General features: G+C 37.6%; 1 protein-coding gene and 1 non-coding gene across 3 annotated transcripts in view; both read left to right on the top strand.

Moving 5' to 3' along the window:
• Nucleotides 1-25,276, top strand: part of ARHGAP24 (Rho GTPase activating protein 24) — a 489,891-nt gene that overhangs the window by 7,205 nt on the left and 457,410 nt on the right. The gene's annotated exons all lie outside the window — the stretch shown is intronic.
• LOC114224940 (U6 spliceosomal RNA) lies at nucleotides 17,394-17,500 on the top strand. The gene has a single exon (XR_003612488.1). It is a non-coding gene; the product is annotated as a U6 spliceosomal RNA (small nuclear RNA).

The raw sequence follows: 25,276 nt of genomic DNA, 5'->3' as shown, positions 1-25,276 counted from the left end.
CAAAACGCCTCAGCCTTCTCACAATTGTGATTTGCTGATTAAAGACTTCATCTTTTGGTAACAACTTACAATTTCATCATGGAATAACTTTTCTGTATCTTTGGGATTAGGTTCAGGGTGACAGGTTCCACGGTGGAGCCTTGGTTTCTGGTCCCTAAGGACAGTGGAAGCCACAAGGAATTGTCTGGGTGAGGAGTTCTGAGAACTTCTGCACAACAGATGGAGCTGCCAGAAAGGATGAATGGGAGAAGGGCAGTAGCAAGGTCATAGGATAACCTGATATCCTCAGAAGGCAAGGAATTAAGAGAAAAAGCAAGTCCAGATTAGAAGCCAATGGAAGGGAGCCATGTATGGTGTGGCAACTGAGAATTTGGTCTCTGTCTAATAATAGATAACAATTATTGAAGCTTTATTATGTGCTTAGTTGTGCCAAGCCCTTGTCATGGGTCATCATCCCCTTTAATCCTCACAGCTCTTGTGTGAGTAGGCCCTGTTATTATCTCTCTCTTTTATAGATGGGAAAACTGAAACTTGGAGAGGCTTAGTAACTTACCAAAATCACACAACTAAGTAGTAGATCTGGGATTCAAAAGTAAAATATCTCACTCTGAAGGAGCAATCTTTATCATTATGCTCTGGAATTAGGCCTCTGTTCCAGCATGGCTCTGAGGTGCACAAACCTTGTGACCTTGGGCAATTTGCATTAATCTTGAACCACAGATTTTTCTCTCTGTGATTATGGGCATTTAATAAAACCACCTTCATAACGTTATTATGGGTTTTTAATTTATGAAGTGAGCAACGCTTGTAAAGAGACTGGAAGGGTATCTGGCAACCTGGTATCAATGCATGTTAACTGTTATTATTAAATTAAATGATGAACATGTGAATCCTACACAGTATTTTTCAGACGGTGGATCTTGATCTATCAACGTTCATAAAATCAAATTTGTGGTTCATGACCAATGTTTCTTTTTAAATGAAGAGGAATAGAAAAGGTTGGAATGGAATGGAATGGGGGAAAAAATCAGGATTCGTTATATATAATAAAAGTAAGAATTCTTTCATATGTTTTAATGTCTGTTTTGTGTATATGGGCATGTCACACACTGGGTAAAAATGAAAAAATATATATTTCTGATTATTAACTGTCAAAAAAACATACTGTAAAAATCATTTAAAGTAGCATTTTTCAAAGTGTGGTCCAGGAACCAGTAGCTTCAGTTTAACCGGGGAACTTGTTAGAAATGCAAATTACTGAGTCCCACCTGCACCCATTCATGTGTGTTTTAACAAGCCCTCCAGGTGATTAAGGACAATTATATATTCAAAAGTGATGTATTTGGAATTCATGAAAAAATTAAGTAAGGCTACATGTAAATTATTTAAGAGTAGTTAAGAGTACATGTTGTATAATATTGACTAAGGATTTGAATTTTCCACAGAATGCCATCCTGTGTTGTGTGACTTGTTTTCTGTAGCTGTTTCCCCAATTTTTTCTATGCTGCCTGCTCACAGTACAGGTGGGTTAAGTCCCACAGACGTCAATTAGTTTATATGTAGAAGAACATTGAGTAGTTAGATCCTGTGTTTTCTTCTAGCACTACAAGATTAAAAGTTAAAATTCTTTGTGAGTAGCACTGAGCCCTGAATATCTAGGTTGTGTTCAATTTGAAATGTTTTAATGATAGTAGTCCAGATGCCTGAACAGCTGCAAAATTAAGAATTAAATTAAGAACTCATAAAAAACTGCACTCAATATTTTACTAATTGAGATACTTATTTTGAAAAGCACATGCAGACGAGAAGATATTGACAGTCTAGTTAATGTAAAACTAATACTGATGATAAAAAAACCATTTTGGTAAAAATGAAAGTGATATAAATTTTTGTATTAGAATATTTTCCCCCTCAAAGGAAACAGTGAAGGTGTTTAAGATATTTATGTATCGTATGCCATTACTGTTAAGAGAGAGTGGATGCTATTGCATTGACCGGTCTTTGTTCATTATGGTGTTTAATTTATCGTTGTATTTGGTTTTTGGTCGGAGGGTGTGTTTACTGTAAGACTTAAAAATATACTCTTTGAAGACACAGCATCCAAATTCACTAGAAAAGCCTTGAGGACTTTCTTTGACATTAAAAATAAATAAATAAATAGGGGCGCCTGCGTTGCTCAGTTGGTTAAGGTTAAGCGGTTAAGCGTCTGTCTGCCTTCAGCTCAGGTCATGATCTGAGGGTCCTGGGATGGAGCCCCATGTTGGGCTCCCTGCTCAGCGGGGAATCTGCTTCTCCCTTGCCCTGTGCCCCTCCCCACTTGTGCTGTCTCTGTTTCTCCCTCTTGCTCTCACTCTCTCTGAAATAAATAAATAAAAGCTTTTAAAAAAATAAGTATTCCTTTGGATTTTTAAAAATTTATTTAAAAAAATTGTTTTCCCTTGGATTTTTGAAAAGTAGCTTTTCAATGGGTATCTATTAACATTTTAAATGTTTAGTGAAGTGTGAAAATATTTTTCAAGACAAAAGTGTCAGGAAAAGCGAAAGTCTACTTTCTGGCTCACCACAGGTGAAATTTCATGTTTAACAGTAGCTTGAGAGGTATTTCCAAAGATACTTTCCTGCTTTGCATCCTGTGGTTGGAGAGGAGTGGAAGCGAAAGCAAGGGGGGAGGTTGTGGGCTGGATCCTGCTTCTGGTAGTAATTAGCATCTGTGAACTCAGGCAAATCATGTTGTTTTTCTGGACTTTAGTCTCCTTCTCGTAAAATAAGGGGGTTGTAATAAATACATTCTAAGATTGGTCCAGCCCTGAAAAAGTTTCTGTTGCTAAATGGTCGTGTGTTCCTTTTGAGCAATTTTAGTAAGAATGTGGCTATGTGTATATATTGGTAGGGCTCAAAAAACAGATGTTTGACTTTATGGAGAAGTGAGGATCTGGAAGCCTTATAGATTACTTGACAAAGTTTAGCTTGACCTTTCCTTGACAAATTTCATGTACCAGTGGGATGGTTTTCATCAGCTGTGGGGTTGGGGGCATGGGTGATACCACTCACTAGGTGGCATTTGAGAATGCATGAGGGTGTTCTCGGTCACCACAAAGATTGGGTGAACTGGTATTTAGTGCCCAGGGGTCAAAAGTGCCACACGTCTTGTAAAGGGTGTGCCAGTCCCTCACTTCAAAGAAGCTTCCCTCCTGGAAGTGCAAGAACATTCCCATTGGGAAGTAGCAAATGAAGTTAAAGGATTTATATTTTTTATTTTATAAAGTCATCTGGGAAATTGGAAATGAAGTTGTCGTACACTTTCTGTGGTTTCAGTAACACAAATGCAAACAATATCTATTCTTAGATGACAACTGGTGTTTGTGATGCGTGGGTAGAGAATAGCCTCCAGCTCCCTACACTATATATTGACTATGCAGTAAGAAAAGCAGTAAAAATCTCAGCTTTGTTAGTATGGTGTGCAAATATAACTGGAAAACATACTAGGAATAGTTCCTTTGAGTATGAAGTTACTAGTTTCCTCATGACAGCCATATTTTAAATGAAATAGCTTATAGAAGTTTCCATTCGATATAAGTAGACATTTCTTGGTCCAAATAAATGTTCTAATTAAGGCAATAAATGCATAGATTTGATTCTTTATGATGAGAAATACCACCTGCCTAACAATTCTATACACATGATGATGAGTGACATGAGCACTTCTTATTCACCCTCTGGCCTCTTCAGTACTTGGGTTGGCCTTGCCATATTCCAGGTCAGGTTAAGGATGGACTCCATTTAGCAAGAGTGACTCATCCAGGGCAACCTCAGGAACTTCGGTAACGTTTTCAAACTTGATGTGAACTTGGCTTTGGAATCACTTAAATCACAAGATCAGTTCATTAAAATTATTCATCTCTTTTACCTTCTTGCACTTGTCATGTCCCTGGTTTGTTCATGTGATCTGTATGCTTTTAAACTATTGCTTATATTCAGCTCTTAGACATTGTGAGTATAGAAGGTGTTGTATGGATAAAACTGGTGTCTAGCCAACCTAAGCCAACTTGTTATTTTCTGGGAGTGAAAGGGAACCCCTGCTTTTCCTTTCTTTGGCGAATCTGGGACTTCATCCCTGTAGGAGAAGGGGAGAAAGGGAAGTGAAGTTGAAACGTGTAACTTTTCTTTGCCTATAAATTTGGTTAAAAATTTAGATATCAGGAGAAGGTTGAAATTACAGAATTAAAAAAAAATATCATTTTGGTAATCTTTCATGTTCATTATGCATGCTAGCCCTCCCCAACAATTAACAAAAGTTACATGCTACATTACCCTTGGAATGAATTTTTTGGACATCAGAACAAAAACCCACTTGGCAAATAGCTATAACCCATTATACTTCAATTTGATATGGGAAATGAGTTCAAAGTGAGTTAGCCCACCTCTGCTCTGCAACAAGAAGCGTCCTAGTTAAGTACCATATGGCAAAATTGAGAAAACAGTCACTCATGATTTTTGGTGTTCGATTGTTTAGGTGTGGAATTTTGGCTGAGAAAAGAACAAGTGAATATGTGACTACAATTTTAAAAAAGCATTTTTACTGAGCCTAGATTAACCCCTAAAGGCAGCTGAAAAATATACCACATTAAAATCAAGGTGTAACTTATAATACTTTCTGGTTTTAGTTACATTTTAAAACGAATTCCTTGTGATAATATTAATTACGTTGACACACTGTAGAGTTTCATTCGATTCAGTCCTCAAACCCACCCTACCATTGTACATTCTTCTCTTATTATATTATGCTGTTCATATTTTTGAAGAACAATGAAATAAGTAGGCCTGATGATAATAAAAAGTTAAAGGATTTCATGCAGCAAGCAAAAACAAGAATTAACAAAAAACTGGTTAATCTCTTTAAGTACTGCCTTACCAAGTCAAATAATCACTGAAGGTGAGAAAATGGGGTGGGGGAAAGGGGTGGAGAAGAGGCTTCAGCTCAGGGCAACTGCTGTGTAAAGCTCAGAAACAGGGAGCCTTCTTTCTGTGCCTTGCTTTTATAACCTCTCTGTTTGCGGTCCCATCCTCTACTGTTTAATGTGTGGAACATTCCAGGGAGTATCCTTAGCTTCCCTGACATGAGTCTGCGGCTGGGGCTTGGGGGCTCTGAGGGGCTCCTTTCTGAAACAGGGGAGGACAAATAGAGCAAGCTGGCTCTGCAGCCCTTGGCCCAGCTGGTTGAGACGGACTTTTTTCACTGGGAGCAGGTGGGACCTTTGTGTCACTGAGCCGTGGGATGCCAGAGCATGCCGCCTCACGCGGCTTTGCAGGCAGTTCTAAAGAGGGTAGGATGCCATCTCAGAAAAGTGGGGGGTTACTGCTGCATCTCAAAAGAGAGAATACTAAATGCTTAGACTTCCTTCACCCCTTTGCATGTGGCCTAGTGGTGTTACATCTGGGACTTTGCTTCTAATATATTTATTCTCAAGCAAGAATAGCACTTTAGTGGCTAGGGGTAGTTCTTATTTGTTTAGCAAAGAACCCTCTGGCCAAATGCATAGCAATAATAATAGTGGTGTATTTTTGCTGCCGTTTTCTGTTTGTTTGGTGGAATAAAGATTTTATTAATGTCTTAGAAAGAGCCACTAAATAAAATAAAATTATATCAGACTGTTTGGTGGAAACGCCAAGCAATTAGTGTATGGTATCATTAATGAGCTGTATTATGAATGTGAAATGCTAACGTAATTCAGAAAGAGTAAACGATATGTAAAGGTCGTATTACCATGAGCCCGGAGGGGGCTGGGATGGAGGGGAGGTGTAAAGAGAGAGAGAGAATAAGTAAATACATGTGTGAGGTTAACGTGGAATGGACTGGAATTGCTGGTGATGTTTCCTAGGAGTCTGGGGTACGCTGAGTTAGAGCTGGTGCTGCTATTCGTCAAGGTTGTCAGGGAACAGATCCCGTGACTGCTTAAGGGATTGGAGATGGATTCCCGATACCAATGTTGACCCATAAATGGTAACCAGAATCATTAGGACTGTGTTTACAGACTTGGAGACAGGCAGCAAAAGCCCCTGGAAACTTATTTCCAATGGACCAAGTTAAATTTTTATCTTAAATCTGAGCTTTGATTTGAAACAAAGGTATTAGCTGGTTTTTTGTGAGTTGTTAGTTCCTTTACCTTGCGACTTCCTGTTATTTCATCTGAATTCAAAGAGAATTCAGAGAATTCTCTTTAGAATGCGTTCACATAGGAATCAGTCTATCTGCCGGCTTTCTAAGAGACTGAATTCAGTGCCGTGGTTGATTTTAATGAGAGGCAGGGAAGCACTCTTATTTTTTGACTGTTAAGAACTGTAGTGAACAATTCAGCCATAGGGTGTTTGTTTGGCAGTTTTTGTAAAGTTATATACCTGGCAGCCCCAACTCCTATTAGAATGATACGTTTACCTCTGTGGTCTGAGTGTAGCACTCTGTTTATGGTAAATAGGTGGCCACTAACTAGGAGTTGACAGCTTATTTGAAAACATTTTTTTTTTTCAAAACAGAACTCGTATGACATAATATTATAAAATTCTTCATTATTGTGTAACTTATTAATGAATTTTTCCCCATAGAGACCATCTGATATAACTTGGAGTCTCAGATATTTTAATCTTTATGTTTTTAGTCCAACACAAGTGCTTCTTTCTGCAGACTACAATTTACCTTTTGTTAATAGATTTGTTTAACACTTTTCTGATATTCAAGCATGATTGACTTTTATTTTTTCATTTATGAGTGGTATTTATAAGAGTTGGTGCAAGACTTGGTATTCTGGGTTGATCAATTATCCTATTATCTTGCTTTATTCTCTTCAAAGTTTTGACTAAATTGGGCATGATATTAAACATCTTGTGTTTTATCACATAAAACAATGCTTTCTTAGACTAATTTTAAGTTGATAATGTTCTCATAATTAAAACTTTTTAAATTATAATTGTTTATTTTTTAGTTCATTGACGGTTAGTATGGTACATTTCTTCCGTTTAAAGCGAGGCTTTAGGAAAATAACAGTTTTGTTCTCTCTCATTTCTTCTATTTTTTTATGTTTAACTATAAATATCAGATTCATAAATTATGACTACAAAAAAAGTAATGGAAACACATCTCTTCTGCTATTAAATGCCACTTACTGGTCCGTGACTTTTTTACTCGTTTAATATTAATAAGTCAACCAGGCTCTATTTCAGTTCAGATGTTATCTAAAAATCACCAGGACTCCTGGAGTCTGTTCACACCCACATGGCTGCGTGGAAACCAGACTGAAGAGAGCAGTGGTGCTGGGCAAGGGTCCTGAGAGGGATTCTGAGTGGGTTAGGTACTTACTGGGGTCTTGGAAGCTGTGTTTTTCATCTGCACTTTGGCTATAACTCTACACTTGCTTCTTGGTTCAAGGAAGACACTGGCCAGAGTGCATTGTCAACCAGTAGACCAAGGACGTTGTCTTGTGATGGCAGCCTTCAACACCTCTGGGTGTCTATAATGCCATTTGAGAAGAATGAACTTTAAGTTCCCTTAGAAGTTTCAGCTACTTCACTCTCTGAATTCTAGTGTGCATTTGAAATTGTGTTGAGCAGGTGACAGCTCCGTATCAACAGCCCTTTCCTCTTGCAAGTTCAGTGTCTTGCTTGAAAGGAAAGAAGAGAGAGAGGCAAACCAAGAAACAGATTCTTAACTATAGAGAACAAAATGATGGTTCCCAGAGGGGAGGTGGGTGGGGGATGGGTAAAATAGGTGATGGGGAATAAGGAGGGCACTTGTGATGAGCATCGACTGTTGAATGGAAGTGTTGAATCACTACGTTGTACACCTGAAACTTATATAACACTGTATGTTAACTATACTGGAATGAAAATAGAAACTTAAGGGAAAAAAAGTAAATGATACAACATGACTTTTTACTTCCTGATATCTTCCATATTGATCTAAGTCTTTCACAAATGAAACAAAATAATAGAAAACAGCCTTTTTTCCCAAGTTTTTCCTGAGTATTATAATAAGATAAAATTTCATGAGAAGCCTCAAGATAAGGAGAGACCTAAGCCAAAAGTAGACACTCCCACCTGACAAGCCATTTTGTTTTTCGGGAAGATGAGACCTGTAAATGGCAGGGTATCACAGTCTCTTTCCCTGCTTTGTTTCTGGGTTTCAATGAAGAGGGAAAGGAGCTGGCAGGGATGGAGGGGTTGATAAGAAATGCTAAAAAAGAGAAGTAGCCCAAATCAAGTAGTAGTTGAGTACAGAAAAAGGTTATTGTTATTAATCTAGAATTATTAGATATGAGGTCAAATTAACTTCTATTAGAATGTTGATTTTTAATAGTGTGTCTGAATTTAGTGCCCCATAACATGATAGGTGTTACAAGCATTTCTGATGCTCATACAGGTATGATAGTGACTCAGTGCTCGGGTTTCTCTCCTTAGCTGTCACTGATGAGTGTCAGCATTATTTCTCTTGGATAGAGAAAGACAATTTTAATCCTTTAATAGTACTGCTTATTTTATATATGTTTGCATCTCATTTTGATTGGGTAGCTTCCAAACCCTGGGGAATATATGAAGTGGTTAGACTACTGTTATTCTTGTTGTGAGATTTTGATCTTTTATTTTAAATAGCAGAGTGAATTCTTTCTTTTAGTGAATGCATTTTCCACCATTAGTCACACTTAGTGGTTACAAAGTTCTGTTTTCTTTTATACAAATGCCAGCATTTTTGTAACTTCTTGGCTAATGGAAGGTGCATATTGAAAGTTTCTGAGAGCCATGAAAAGGAAGAGACCACAGGTGTTTATTTACTGAGGGTAAACAAGAGAGTCATTGATATGGTACCATCATCCTTTGTCTGCAGGAATCTAGGAGGGCTTTTGGTTGCATGTGCCTTTCTGGCTTAGCAGTTGTAAAACAAGAACAGCTTGTGAGTATCACCAGTGACAGGGCCATCAAGTAGCAGAAATAGGACCATCACAACCGCTGTTGATTTGTGCATGGGAATCCTTGGTATGGTGGGAATGTTTATTTGTTTACTTTTCATAACCTAAAGTAAAGAACTCCTTCCTTGAAGAAGTCGATCTCCCCTCTGGCTTTTGAAAAGATCATAATCTTCTGCATGATTTGTTGATCACCTTTTGACCATAAGTGTATGTCATGTCATATTGGACAGGTTTCAAGTTCAACAACATATAAATAAAAATGGCCATGCCACAATGTGAAGGCAAGCATACTTAAGCTCCGGGGTGTATTCAGTTGTAATAATAAAAAAGCATAGCCTTAGGTGCTCCATGATTCATCACATTTTCCTGTGAGTTTTGCAGACTCCTAACTATAGACATTAGCACACATGTTTTGGTCACAAGTGGAAAGCCTTTAGGGAAATAGATATTACCCAGTGTCTTTGGTGAAAGTTTATCCTTTCTGGGAGAAGACTTACCTACAAAATAGAGAGGGGTGAGTATGAGATTTATGGATGGATAAAGAAGGAATGAAGTCATTTTCTAAAGTTCAGAAGTGGACAAGGAAGGAAGGAAGGAAGGGAGTCATCTCAGGCGGAGGTAAACCCATGTGCAAAGAGACAATGCTGCAATGAGAATATTAGGAGACATTTGATAAGTGTCCAGGAGTTTGGTGTCCATGAATGTGGACTCTGCTGATGAAGAAGAAGGAAAGGAGTGAAGAATTACGAAAGGGTTAAAAGGACTAAACTTGGTGACTAATGAATGGAAGGAGGTTAGAGAGAAGGAGGTTGCAAAGACCCTACCCAGCTGAGCTTATTAGTCACAGATGTTAGTAACCACCTGTCATTCTGCCCCATCCATTTCTGAATAGCCTGATCAGGGTATTAAATCATGTACTTTTGTGAAGCCTAAAAATACAGTTTCATGCCTCAGCTCTGTCAGTCATTAAGAGCAACTTTGGGGAAATAACTTCTGTGGGTATTAAATTCTGGAAAAGAACATTTACTTCTCAGAGATTTTATAAAGACTAACTGGAGGAGAGAAGTCACTTTGAGATAACTATATACATGCAAAATGCATTGTTGCCTACTGCTATTCATTGTCAACATTAAAAATGTGTATTTGCCAAAGCAGTTCCACCAGGCCAAATTAAGAAACGCGACACCGTGTCCCCAGCTTCTTAGTTATACTGTTGGAGCAGTATACTGGACACATCGTAGCTTTGCCATACACTTGGGTCTCCCCAGGCATTCCAATCCCTTTTCCGTCTTTTTAATTTCTAATCTAAACAAGAAGTAGTTATGGTTGAGTTCCTTTTTCTCTTAAGCTGGTTAATGAAAAGTGTGCCGTCCTTTTATCCAAGTAAAATAAATGCATAAGCCATGAGGCAGGCTAATAGTTTATTTTCTTTCCTTTGGTGACAGGAACAAGGAGATTTTTGTGAGGAAACGAAATACTTGTTTGCAAAGAATCAGTGTTAATGTGTCAAAGTTGACTGACATTTTGAATCTCATCCAGACACCTACTACAGGGGAGCTAAGGGAGCTAACACAGTAAAATACTGGCCATGTTGAATACCTGGCTTGACTTTCTAGACTGGATTTCCATGTGGTGTGGACCCTAGTGATCTGGGCCAGGTCTCACTCAAGTTTTGCAGTTTAACCCCACACGCGACAGAAAGCAGTCAAATGGGTTGTGTTGTTATTTTCTCTATGACATGCTTACTTGGGTATTCTGAGTTTTTCAGTTTTACTAATGGGAAAAGGAAGAACACTTTAGAGCAGAGTGACTCTGTGTCATGTTTCTGGGCTGAGCCTTGTGCGGAACTGTTAAGGGAGCGAGAGTTCACTTCCCCAAGAGGGGAAATCCATGAGCCTGATTCACTGTCCTGGCCAGAAGAGAATGAAGAGAGGGAGGAGAGTCTTTCTCCTCTACAGCCCAGAGAAAAATTAGAATCTTTGGAAATAGGGCCCTGGAATCTACATTCTAACAAATTTCTCACGTGAGTCTGTATACACGAAAGTTTTAAAATATTTACTAAAATGTTTACCCCTGACTGTGGTCCTTTTATGAAAAAAAAAATGCAACCATGTATAACTCATAGGCACTTATCTGCATTCTAAGAAAATGAGAGGGATCTCTAAGAGGTCACATGGCTTTTACATGGGAGAGAAACACCTGGAAGTCTAGAAAGCCTTTATCACTCTTCCATTTCTTCTTTTCCTCCTGCCTATGGTGATGACTCAAGGTCAAATGTGTGAAACCATGAAAAGTTAAGGTGCATTCTTAAGGGGTCCAGTTGAAGAGAGCTCCCACTGAGCTTGCACCCTTGATTGGGCCCGGGATTGGCCCTTCCCTCACAGTAACTGCTATGACCATCTCCCATGATCACCTCTTAAAGGAGAGTCCCATTAAACCACAGAGTACAAACCAAAGTAAGACAATGAAACCTATGGCTTATGTATTATTGTTGAAGAAGAAATGTGGATAGAGATTGATCTAGGTCTGTGCTATTTAGTCTGGTGGCCACAGCTACTAAGCATTTGCCATGGTGTTGGTACAACTGAGGAACTGAGTTTTTAATTTGTTTCTGATTTTATTTAACTTAACTAACTTATATAGCTAAGTTTCAAAACATCTTTTTGTAATTGTTAAAAATAATTTAACTATTTTTTAGAATAACAAGTTTTCTGGATATCTGCTTTTTTGAGCTGTAAGTTTTAAACTTAATTTCCAATACCAATCAAGCATTTCTGATACAAATTTAACCTCTAAATTGAGATGTGCTGTAAGCATAAAATCTGCACTGGATTTTTAAGACTTATTAAAAAGAATGTAAAACATCTCACTAATATTTTTAATGTTGTTTACATGCTGAAATGATACATTTTTGGATACATTGGGTTTAAATACATTATTAAAATTAATGTCACCTGTTTCTTTTTACTTTTTCTGTGTAGATAGAAAATTTTATACATGGCTTTCATTATATTTCTGTGGGACAGCACTGATTCAGATGTTTATGACAGCCCCATATTTCCATAGTATTGGGTACTGAGAAGTCTAGTGTTCCATGGTATTCACTTTAATGCCATGGCTCCAATAGAGAATAAACATATATTAGGTGATGACAATAAATTTTATGTCCTTAGGAAATAGTTTGACTACCCTATGACTAAGAATACAGATTAATAACCAGGGCACCTGGGTGGCTCAGTCAGTTAAGCGGCTCTTTCCGCTCAGGTCATGATCCCACATGGAGTGTGGGCTCCCCACACGGAGTCTGCTTGAGGATTCTCTCTCTGCCCCTTCCCTGAAACATGCTTTCTCTCTGTGTAAAATAAATAAATAAATCTAAAAAAAATACAGATTAATTTCAAAATGGGAGTTAATGCCAACCTCTAATAGGTATCAACTCATTAAAACAATTAGGAATATTTAGAGTAAGGATGGAATAAGTGTTTACCAAAATCTTTTTCTTATTCCAGATTTCCTTCCCACAACTTTTAAAGAAACTTATCTTAGTCAAGATTAGCTAAGAAAAATACAGTTTCAATTATATCACATGATGCATATAAATCAAGCAATAAGTATTTATGAATCATCAATTAAGAAATGGAATGCTCATGGCCTTAGAGAGGAATATAAGAGCCCATAGGACTTCATCCTTGCCCATGTGGAACTTAGAAATCTGGTATTAGGTAAGAAACACGTTTTAAAAATTGGAGATGCAGAGGTACCTGGGTGGCTCAGTCAGTTAAGCACCTGACTCTTGATTTCGGCTCAGGTCATGATCTCAGGGTCCTGAGATCGAGCCCCACATCAGGCTCCGCACTCAGTGGGGAGTCTGCTTAAAATTCTATGTCTCTGTCTCCCTTTGTCCCATACCCATTTGCACTCTCTCTCTCTAAAATAAATAAATAAATCTTTAAAAAAATAAATAAAAATTGGAGATATAAAAGGACATATGTAATAAGGTACTAAATTGTAGATTCTAATTGTTTGGAAGTTTAGGGGAAAACCAAACAAATGTGAACTGAGGTTTTGTAAAGTGCAATCTATACAGTGAAGATGGGTCTTGAACTTGGATGGTTGGATTTGCAAAGCTCCCAGAGATTTGCACATTGACACACTGAGCTTTCTTTTGGGCCATTGATCACTTCCCTCTATCTGCTTAGTTGCCTTTTAGCTCACTGGGATATGAACTCCTTGAGGACACTGATTCTGTTTATTTCACCTTCTCTATCCCAAAGCCTCTGGTGGCTGGCACATGGTAGGTATTTGGTTATATTTATGAATATCATCAATATCTGAATAATAAATGAGAGCATTCTCATTGGAAGAGAGAGAATAACCCAAGAAACAGTGGTGGGTATGAGCATTAAGAGATGTGGGTTGCAGAAGACTTTTATGATTCTACTTTCTGATCTAAAAAAAGGGAAGTGGTTCCTAACTTCTTCCGAGGAGAAGATCTTCACACATTAAGAGAAAGGACTTGATAAACTGTAATGTACTATTAAATCCCAGACTTCACTATTATTCACCTAGGGACAGGTTCTTATTCATCTTTGCAGTTGTCACATTGCATAGAAACAGATATTCAATAAATAGTTGTTCAATAAATGAATCAAAGAATGAATGGGAGGTCCCCAGTCTTGCCACTTTTTATATTTCTATTTTCCACCTGCCTGAAAGTGCAGGTAGCCCTCTCATTAGAAAAGTGTCTAGACTCTGGTTAAACTTTGAGGAGAAGCTTGGCATCTTTGCTTATGAGCAGGGAGCCTGATGTGGGGCTCGATGTGGGCTCGATCCTAGGACTCTGGGATCCTGACCTAAGCCGAAGGCAGACACTTAATGACTGAGCCACCCAGGTGCCCCGAATTGATTCAGATTTTTGAAGTTTCCAGATGTGTGGCCTTAGGATTGAGTTTTACACTGTACAGAAAGCATATCTCAATTAATACAGACCTTTGCATTTGCATTGCTCATGTGGTTCCTCTTATGCAAAGCAATGGGGAAAACATAAAATATCTTTCCTGAAATCCTGATTCAAATATACTCAAAGAAAATAATTTGGGGAAGCAACAAGAGCAAGGTTACTATTAAAGAAAATAATGTCTTAAAAATGCTAACTTCAAAAAAAAAGATAACACCTTAAGAGAGATATTTGCAGAATTGAGTGGTTTATTTTGAAGGTTGCAGGAGTGATCTTCTATTCTGAAATTATAGCTTTCAAAGATTATTTCTCTATGATATATACTTTATACACTTTCTATATCTTACAATTGTATTTGCCAATTTTACCTCAGTAAAGCTGGTTGGGGCGGGGTGGGGGGGGGGAGGCAGTGTTTCTCTTCCTGACTCATAAGCATTTCACCTAAGGCTAAAAGGCTGAGAAATGTTTTTGTCCCCACCAGCCAAAAGAGAAGCACAATGCAGATCCTACAGATAAAACTCCAACATCCTGTCTTCAAGCTCTGAGAATTCATCTTTTGTAGTACTCCTTCCTTCCATTCTCGCTCCAGTCACCCTTCCTCAGGCCCTGGCCATCCGATGTCTGGGTTATTGCAGTTTTGTACAACAAAGTAATTTATCTGCCTTTAGCTTTTGCTGCAATTAAATTAATCTTTCATATTGGTGCCTGTTCTGTAAACTACTGCTTTCTTCTTATCTTTCTTCTCCCCACAGAGTCTACACTGGCCACTTCTCACTGGGACTTTCCAGTCATAATTAACCTAGTCAGCCTCATTTCTCTGTGTGTTCTTCCCCACAGGCTAGTCTTTCCACTGTCCTCTCCCCATGTTCCAGTAGTCAGTCCTCCTTTCTCTGGGCCTTTCCCTGCCTGGAATTCCCTCCCCTCTCCTTGTGTGAGTCTGGTCAGCCCTGGGTCCATTCCTGTCTTCCATGAAACCTTCCTCCAGTCTGTCCCTGCGGTGAGTGATCACCGCATTGTCTGAAGTGTTAGAGAATTCTAGCTAAATGATTGATCTTATTTATCAGATTCTACTTCCTAGTATTAGCTTTCATCTGTATGTTTTAACTGGATATTGCTTAATTGAATTAAAAAAATGAAGCAAAGGAAAAAAGGGATGTTTAGATTATAAAAAGACATGGGCACACATTTAAAAACATACGCAATGTGTTGCAGAAAGAGGAGACGTTTATCAATATATTAAATATAGAAACATTTTCTAGTGCTGAAAGTTGAACCAGTACCTGAAGAACACTTTCTCTTTGAGACACTCTTTCTTTATCCAGGTATTTGGAAATGCTCATCTGCTCTAACGTGGCAGCATGTTTTTCTTAAAGCATAATAAAAACCTGCTTTGAGATGTGCAACTTTAATTCTCCCGACTTTCCTTTGCTTTTTCAGGATGCTTTTCCTGGTTTGAATTTACTAAAGGATAATTTTACTTTGAACCCTGAGGCTTTTCATGTAATTTTTAATTATATGTATATTTATATTTATGATACATAATAAATACATTTAAAATGATATATATTTGTAAATTAAATATGATACATTAAAAAATGCTACTTTGGTATTATGGACTATAATAATTATGCCTCTTACTGGGAAAGCTCTGCTCCTAATAAATACCATGTTCTAAGAGCACAAACAGAATGGTGACAAGATGTGCCTCCATATTTATGGCCCTTGATCTTTACTATCCAGAAATATTTCTCAAAGATCAAACCACAGCACACTTGGCTCTTGGCACTAGAAAACTTGGGCTTTGATGGTGATCAAGTATTGCATGTGATGGGGCGGCTCTTAAAAGGGACTCTTCAACAACGTGATGGGGATATACACTGCTCTTTTGTTTCAGAGAACAGGCTTTGCCAAGATGTAAAAAAAATGACACTTTATAAGAGTATTTTCCTCCTTTGGATTTTTGACTGGATACTTATCATTATGAGAAAGTGCCATGGAATGTCTCATTTCATTCTGTGGGAGCTGGCCCTAAGACCCTGAAGAAAATGTCTGCCACGCATACCAGTCAACAAAAAAGACAAAACATTTCACACCTTCACACAACTCAGAATGGTTTTTCTCCTTTACTATCCCTCCCACCTCATTTCTTCTCTCCTCTCTCTCTCTCTTTCTTTCCCCCCAACCTCTTCTCCTCATCTCCTACGAGGTTCTCCACATGCTTCTCAGGCTCCTTTTCTTCCTCTGCTCACCTGAACCTGCTTTTCCTCGTGTATCCATTTCTTTCTCTATCACTGAACCTGCCTTTCCTCGTGTATCCATTTCTTTCTCTGTCACTTCCAAGACAGGATATCCTCACTGTATCTTTCTTCTCTCCTCTGAGTCTGTGTTATCATGTATTCAGTTCTTTCCTTTGCAACAAAATCCATGTTGTGGTCTAGTAAATTGCTGGCTGCCTAGGATCATGTATTGTGTAAACTTGTCTTGTTTGTCCTCTCTACTATTAGTCTGTTTCTTCCTGATGAGTTCTTAGAGTGTGGTAATTTAAATAAAACAGTCGAACAGCCACCCACAAAACACAATGAATCCTTTTTTAAAGATGAAAATTGCTTCAGGATAAATGTTGGCCATTCCCATAATTTAAAAGGCTATTTTATAAGATATTTAAAAATAACTACCAAAATTATGTTTACCACAGCTGAGGCAGAGAATAAGACTTCTGATTAAAAAAAGTATCTGTCTTGTGTGGATCTTTGTGTAATTAGAATTTAATAAAATTGAAAAATTATATCTACTTTGCATGTAATTGAATGTTTCTTTTATCATCCAGGAAAGACTTCAAGCTGATGCAGTAATAAAACATGGCACACTGAAGGCATTGGAGTTAGACATTATATTAGTTTTTTAAAGCTGCTGTAACAAAGTACCACAAACTAGGTAGTTTCAAAACACAGACTGTATTTTCTCATAGCTCTGGAGGCTAGAAGTCAAGGGCCATGCTCCCTCTGAAACCTGTAGGGAAGTCCTCCTTTGCATCTTCCTGCTTCTGGTAGTTTGCTGGCGGTCTTTGGCCTTGTTTGGTTTGTGGCTACGTCACTCCCAATCTCTGTCTTCATTGTCGCCTGCTTTCTTGCCGCGAGTCTCTGAATTCATGGCCATCTGCTCATGAGGACACCAGTCATACTGGGTTAGGGGCTGCCCTACTCCAGGGTGACCTCATTTTACCTAATTATATCTGCAATAGCTGTATTTCCAAATAAGGTCGTATTCTGAAGCAGTGGGGGTTAGGACTTCAAAGTATCTTTTTCTTGTGGGGAATACAATTTCACCCAGAATTGGAAGTCTGGGTTCTAGTTTCATTTCTCCACCCATTAACCATGTGACCGTGGGCAAATTACTTAACCTCACTGGGCATCAGTTATAACATAGAGATAATTATAGGTCCTACCTCATAGTGCTATAAGGATTAAATGAGATAATGTTTAGTGCTTGCCTCAGCAGCACATATACTAAAATGGGAAAGATACAGAGAAGATTAAGATAGCCCCTGCACAAGGATGACACACAAATTCATGAATTATTCCATATTTTTTTTAAAAGAGAGATAATGCTCAGCAAAATGCCTGGCACATAGTAAGTACAGTACATATTAGCCATTCTCCTAGTTATTATTATTTAGGTTGCTATTTTTATTGCTGGAGACACCATAGCTTATTACCTGGCTGATTGTAGTTGCTCATTAAATGTTTAATTTCAGTCACTAAGGGCCATTATAATTTGTGTACTGTGGATGTTGAAAATGCAGTCAGAGAATACTCAACTCTAGAGTGGTTGAGGTTACTATATTTTACTAAAGGTTTGCCACCTGGATGCTAAGGAATTTTTTAATTTACCATGTCTTTTGGAATTGTTTGGAAATATAGGAGATTCCTAGGATAATTTAGTGCTGAATTGAAGTTCAAGGTGCCTGAGTCCCGATCAGATTTCTCTGTAACTTGTCATAATTTTTTCAAAAGTAAAAGACTATTTATTTCACATGTAACTAATACAAAGCTAAGAATATTAGATATTGTATGATAATGATGATTCTTTTGATCCAGAAGAAAGAGGGGCTGAGAGAGGTAAAATTATTTCCCATTGTCACAAAGAGCTTCAAGTGAATTAGAAGCTAATTAAAATAGTACTCTGTCATCCAGTAATTTCACTACTGGGTATCTACCCAAAAAACAAAAACACTAATTTGAAAAGATATATGCACCCCTGTTTATTGCAACATTGTTTATAATAACCAACAAATGGATGCAACCAAAGTGTCCATCCATAGATGAATGCATAAAGAAGATGTGGTGTGGGTAAGTATATAACATATAATATATGTGTGTATGTGTGTGTGTATAACGGAATGTTACTCATTCATAAAACCTAACCTAACCTAACCTGGAAAACACACTCAAATCCTTTTTCAGTACTCTGTCCTCTAGAGTATGAACAATTGACAGAGTACTGATTCTCCCCAACCTTTTTAATTGACTTATAATTAACATACAGTGTTATATTAATTTCAGGTGTACAATAAAATGATTGAACATTTCTATACATTACCCTGTGCTCGTCAGAGTAAGTGTACTCAAACCCCTTTATCTATTTCACCCCATCCCCCTGCCCAGGGGTTAGTGGACTGTCTCATCCAGGGGTTGGCCACGGGTTACATTTCCTGCCCCTTTGATTAATTTGGATTTGTTTGTGCCTTGTGGATCCTCAGGGCTTCTCTCACTCCTGCTCCTGTCACCTCCTGCTCTACACACAGAAGGATAGCAGTAATGGCTATTGACCTTCACTTATTCATAGGAATATCTCAGTCAAGAGGTGATTCCAAAGGGAATTTGCCATCTAACTCCAAAAGAGGGTTGGGAAAGAAATTTATTAGGTTCTGTTAGTTCAGAAATGGCTACCAAACCTCCAATGGACACTTCAAGTGAAGAGGAAATAAGCGTGGGCATGATAGGCCTCTAGAGGAAGCATAAATCTTTTCCCCGTTGCCACCATGTCAGCCACATGGGGATTCTTCTCCAGCGTTTCATTTTGGCCCCTGGGAACACTAATATACCCACTGGTCAGCTAACTATCATTTTTAACCCACTTACAAAAGCAGTGCTAAATAATCACAGCACACCACGTTTAAGGAGAAACATTTTCTTTTGTTCAATTTTTCAGTTCTCCTGTCCAGCTGCCTAAATACTCTCAGTTTAGAATTACTTCCTTTTCCTTTGTAAAGGTTTCTTGTGTGTGTGTGTGTTTTTTTTTTTAATTACTTGACTCCATGCGTGTAGTTGGTCTCTTAGTCATGAGTCTTTGTTTGAAGACAGAAAACCAATTTGAAATAGTTTTAACACAGAGAGGAATTTATCATCTCATATAAGCAAATTGTAGGAAGAGTTGGTGCAGAGTTAACATTAAGGCTGACTAGATCTGGGGGTTGACTGCGGTCAGGATTCTTTACATGTGTCTTTTTCCTGTCAGCATGATGGCTCTTTTCTCTGAGACTGCATTCTCCCCCAGCGAGGGCACCTTCTGTGGGAAGACCTTGTTCACATTGCTACAGCCTGGCAAAGAGAAGAATTCTCCTAGCACAAGCTTTGTCAGTTTCAGCAGGCTCTGATTAGCTCAGCTCAATAGAATGCGTACATTCTAGCCGGCCAGGTGGGACTCAGTTATAGTCAACTAACAACCAGAGCCACGTGACCAGAGGAGAATTTCTTGAAAGAACAAGTGATATTTGGGTATTAAAATAATAAATGCCCACTATATCTGATACTGTGAAATGCTTCCTTACCTACTGCTTTGTTTTTTTTCCGTGATTTTCCCCCCCATTATGATGGGTTCTCTTCTCTACTCTTCAGATTGCCTGGTTCTGGTTTGTTTATAATTTTGGTGTTTGTGTGAGAGGTTTGAACTAATGTCCTCATTTCACTTGTTCTACTTGAGAGTTGTCATGACAGAGGTCCTAATGCGTGTATGTTGCCTTTACCTGCAATCTGTTTTCCTATAAAAGATCTGCATTCCTATTTCTGTCTGGGGAAATTAGTTCCTCATCAGGGTTTTGAAAGTCTTTGTGGAATGGTCCACTCTTATATAATTCCTGCAACTTTTATTCTGTGATAGTGCAAATTCCTTTCTTTGGGCATAATTCTGCACACATAGTGTGTACCTTTTCTAGTGTTAGGCCTTGCCACATTGCTTCCCTTTTTGATATTCAGTAACTAATCATATCCCCAGCTGTTCTGTATAGGTAATCTATTTATTTCTTAATGAGTTTAAGAATGAGCTATTTGGATTGCCTTTTGCAGCAATACATTAACTATCATGTATAGTTTTATCTATTGCTTTGCTTCTGCAAAGTGTCAGTCACAGGTGAGTCTTAGAGCTATTACATAAATAGATTTATATTGTCAAAAATTCCCATGTCAGTAACACTTTATTAAGTATTTACGATAGTCTGAAAATGCAAGATAAATTATGGAGTTAGATGGGTAACAAAGGTATTATAGTATTCTTTCCATATTCATAGAGGCTAATTTATAGAGGGCCATTCCAATAGACTGTTCTGCAGATATTTATTCAAATTACTAAACACTCTCCTCTTTTCTAAGTTCCTTCACATCATCTCTCTCTCTACTGAGAGAAGTGGCCTCATTCAGGTGCTTTGACCTTTTACTCCTCTCTCAAATGCCTCATCATCTCCTTTCCCACAGGAGGATTTGTCCATGACACAAAACTGTCTGCAGGCAGCTACAGGAGAAACTGCCATTTGTAGATGGGAGTAAGAAGAAAAGGGAGATAGCACAAATCAATAGCATTGGGAAGGAAAAGACATTAACACTACAGATATAAAAGGGATTTAAAGTTCATAGGAGAATAGTATGACAATACTGAAGCAATAACTTGAAATTTTAGATGAAATAGGTAATTTTCCAACAAAACATAGATTATTAACCTAGCCTAGAAAAAATAGAAATCATAAATAAATCAGTAGCCATGAAAGAAATAAAATTAATGGTAAAATGTCTTGCCCCTCTTCCACACCAATCTCCAAATAACAGCAAGCCTGATATTTGTAGGCATCATTTTAAAAACCCATAAAAGCAGAAGATGCCTCTTTTAGGCAGGCTGGGTCAGAGGCTCAAAATAGGAAATCTAACCAAACTGCTTTATGTAGCTAGTGTAACTTTAATGTTAAAAATGGATATAAGGATAAGAGTAAGTATAGTATATTCTCATGTATGAATATAAAAGCAAAACACTTGATGTAATATTGACAAAAATTTTCAGCAGTGTCTAAAAAACTACACGATAGCCAAGAGATCATTATTCAAAAATGCAAGGATGGTTCAATATTCAGACACCTATAAAATTTGGAAGAAAATTTCATAGGGTTTTCTCAATAGAGAGAAAATATTTGGTATAGTTCAATATTCGATTGTGATATAAACTCTTAGTAAACTAGGAATAGAGAATATTTTCTACTATTTTGAAAAGAGATATCTATGAAAAACCTCCTAAAAATGTTATCGTTCTTTAGAAAAATTTATTAACATTCCTATTCAAGTCAGCAGCAGGGTAAGAATTCCCATGATTAGCCCCATTATTTAGCATTGTACTGGATGTCCTAGCCAACTTTAAAGATTTTTATTCATTTATTTAACAGAGTTAGAGAGCACAAGTAGGCAGAGCAGCAGACAGAAGGAGAGGGAGAAGCAGACTCTCTGTCGAGCAGGGAGCCCGATGTGGGGCTTGATCCCAGGACTCTGGGATCAAGACCTGAGCCGAAGGCAGACACTTAACGACTGAGCCACTCAGGCGCCCCATCCTAGCCAACTTTAAAAGGCAAGAAAAATAAGACTGCAAGCACTTAAAACGAAAAGAAAAACATTTACAAATAATAAAACTAAGTAGAAAATCCAAGCGAGGCATCAGATATATCATTAGAACAATTTAGACATGAGTTTGGCTTGTTCACTAGATTCAAGATTAATATACATGAAATAGTAGCATTCCTGGAAATCAGCAATTAACCAACTAGAAAATGTCAGAGGAAAAAAATACACGCCATTTACCATAGGCAGCATAGTGCCCACCCATCCAATTGACTGTTCACCCTGAAACCTGTGAATATGTTAGGCTAGTTGGCAAAGGGGAATTCAGTTTGCAGATGGAAGTAGGTTTAAAATAAAGGGATTATCTTGGATTATCCAGAAGGTTCCTGTGTCATCACAAGTGTCCTTCAAATATGAAAGAAGGAGGGAGAAGAGTCAGTATCAGAGTGATGTGACAGGAGAAAGACTCTACCTGCCATTGCTGGCTTTCAAGATGGAAGGGGACCATGAGCCAAGGAATGTAGGCAGCCTTTAGAAGTTAGAAAAGATAAGAAAGTAGATTCTTTCCTACAGCTGCTCAGTGTGGAGGAAGATAATTAGCTTTTATTCTTCTGCTAAGGTTCCTGGATAAAGCTCCCTGCTCTCTTTTTCTTTCAGTTTCCCACACTCAAGGGCCTGGAGGGCTCAGACTTTCTAGTCATTTCCCTCCTTGGGCTCTGAGAAACCAGGCTTATGTATGGGGCTCACTGAGCCCACAGGGGAAGCAGACACACAGGGATTTCTTCTCAGATTCCAGCCTCTTGCAGACCCAGTAACCCTTTGAATCAGGATTGGCAGAGAGAAAATTGTTAACAGTGCAGAGGAAGGAAGCCCTAATGAAACTTGTCTAAAGTTCTCATCCAGTGACCTACTGACCACAAATTTACACTGGCTCAGCTGGCCCACTGTGTTGTGTTTGCATGAATAAAATATATGGAATTATTTTAAATTTGTGATTAAAGTGATAACTCCTGTAATTTAAATTTTTGATTTAAAATAATACAACCTCTCTTGGTTTGGGTGTTCCCAGAGCAGGCCCTGAAACAAGGATTTGAATGAAAATCACTGTTGGGGAAGTGATCCAAAAAAGCATGTTGAAGGAGTGAAGCCAGATGGCAGAAAAAAAAGTTGATGAAGGGTGCTTATGAAGAAGGTGCTGGCTTTGGGCAGCTGGGTCCCAGTCCATCTGGGGAGCCTCTGAGAGGGTTAATTCTTCAGAATTAACTCATGTAGAAAGCTCCAGCCTAAGGCTTTATCAATCAGAACTTTCAGTCTGCCCTGCATGGGTGAGCCAAGCATGTTTTTATGATCCAAGAACTCCTCCAAGCAGAGGCACACTATTTTTTTATTCTCTTGAATTTAATTTTGTTTTCTGAATGGTAAATCTTTTACATAGTTTAAAGTCAAAACTATGCAAAGAGTAAATAAGTAAACTAAGATATGTATATTCCTTTTTTTTTTTCCTTTTTTTAGAGAAAGAGAGGGACATGGGAGGGGCAGAGGGAGAGGGAGAAAGAGAAAATCCCAAGCAGGCTCCATGCCCAGCATGGAGACCAACATGGGGCTTGATTTTGTGACCCCAAAATCATGACCTGAGCTGAAATCAAGAGTCAGATGCTCAACTGACTGAGCCACCCAGGGCCTCTAAGACAGGTATATTCTTTTTTCTTTTTTTATGTTATGTTAATCACCATACATTACATCATTAGTTTTTGATGTAGTGTTCCATGATTCATTGTTTGCGCATAACACCCAGCGCTCCATTCAGTACATACCCTCTTTAATACCCATCACCAGGCTAATCCATCCCCCCACCCCCCTCCCCTCTAGAACCCTCAGTTTGTTTCTCAGAGTCCATAGTCTCTCATGGTTCGTCTCCCCCTCCGATTTCCCCCCCTTCACTTTCCCTTCCTGCTATCTTTTTTTTTTAACATATAATGTATTATATTTTTCAGATAGGTATATTCTTATTCTTCCTTTTTTTTAGACAAAATTCTTTGTGTATATATATATAGTTTTATATTTTGTTGTTTTCACTTGACAGTGTTGCCTGTAAATCACTTTATTAGCAGTTCTCAGAACTTTTCCTTGTTTTGTTTGTTTTTACAACTTCATATGATTTCATTGTGTTGAAGTATCAGAATTTTTTTCAATAGCATTTAGGCTATTTCTGTATTCTATATTACAAAAGTATCATTTAAAATTATTACTTTTATTACAAAATTATTATTACTTTTTCTAAGTATACCATGAGCATATGTTGTTTTATAATTTTAGAGGTGAATCTTTAAGGTAAAATTCAAGAAGTAGTATTGCTTGGTTAAAGGGTAGATGCATGTAGTCTTTTTGGATATTACCATAAGGCTACACAGTATTGCACTCCCATATTAATATGTAACAATACCTTTTCTCCTCAGCCTTGCCAACAGAGTATGCTGTCAAATGTTAACATTTTTTTTTTTTTTTTTTACCTAGTAGGTGTAGTTATGCTTTAAATTTCCCTTACTTTGAGAATTCCATCTTTTTTTACTTTTGTGGGCCAGGAATTTATATACCTTTATGGGGGTTCACTTTTTTTTGTACATTTTTTTTTCTATTGGGATTTTGTTTTTTCCTGTTTCTCAGTTTCTAAGAGCTTTTACATATTAAAGTGACAAATTGAAGATTTGTTTTTTGTGATACACATTGCAAATATTTTATTAGTCTTTTGACTTTGCTTTTTAAAAAAGTCATGAGAAAGTTTTTTCCTTTAATTTTATATTAATTAATTTATCAAATTTTATTTGATTTGGTTTAAAGCATAATTAGAAAGGCTTTCCATGTATCTATGTTTTCTTCTAGTACTTGTATGTTTTTTTGTCTGTTTTTGTTTTTGTTTGTTTTAACATTTAGACACCTAATTCATTTGGAGTTTATATGGTGTGAGTAGGATTCACTTTTGTGTTTTTCCAGATGGCTACCCAATTACCCCAACCTCAGTTTTTGAAAAGCCCATCCTTTTCCCCCAGTGATTTGAGATGACACTTTTATCATGTAACAAGTTCCCATGGTGCTTGCGTCCATGTCTGAATTTTCTCTTTTATTCTGCCAGTCTGTCCATGCATGGACCAGTACCTCACTGTTTTAAACATAGACAAGGCTTCATAGTATATGTAAACCTGTATATTTAGCATGTTTAGTTAATCCACTACCACATAACTATATTTAACTCAATAAAACATAATTTCCTTCACCTATCCCTTATTTTTGGATAACTGGTATATCTTCCTTCCAACTTTAACAGCAAATGTTATTATCATGTTATCTCTGTGTATATAGCACTTCCAAATATTATATAACAGTGGACTTTTTAATGATTCCTTATGTCGATTGACAAAATGCTTTCCAAAACAGAATATCTGATGCACAGCTCTCACAAAATTAAAAACTTTTTTTTATTAAAAAATTTTTTAAAG

This window comes from Eumetopias jubatus, unplaced genomic scaffold, assembly GCF_037043125.1.
Source record: "Eumetopias jubatus isolate StellerSeaLion01/CBP00866 unplaced genomic scaffold, mEumJub1_p1.0 scaffold_2, whole genome shotgun sequence".
NCBI lineage: Eukaryota > Metazoa > Chordata > Mammalia > Carnivora > Otariidae > Eumetopias > Eumetopias jubatus.
Note: the sequence above shows the minus strand (reverse complement) of the source record. Positions and strands in the feature narration are given on the sequence as shown.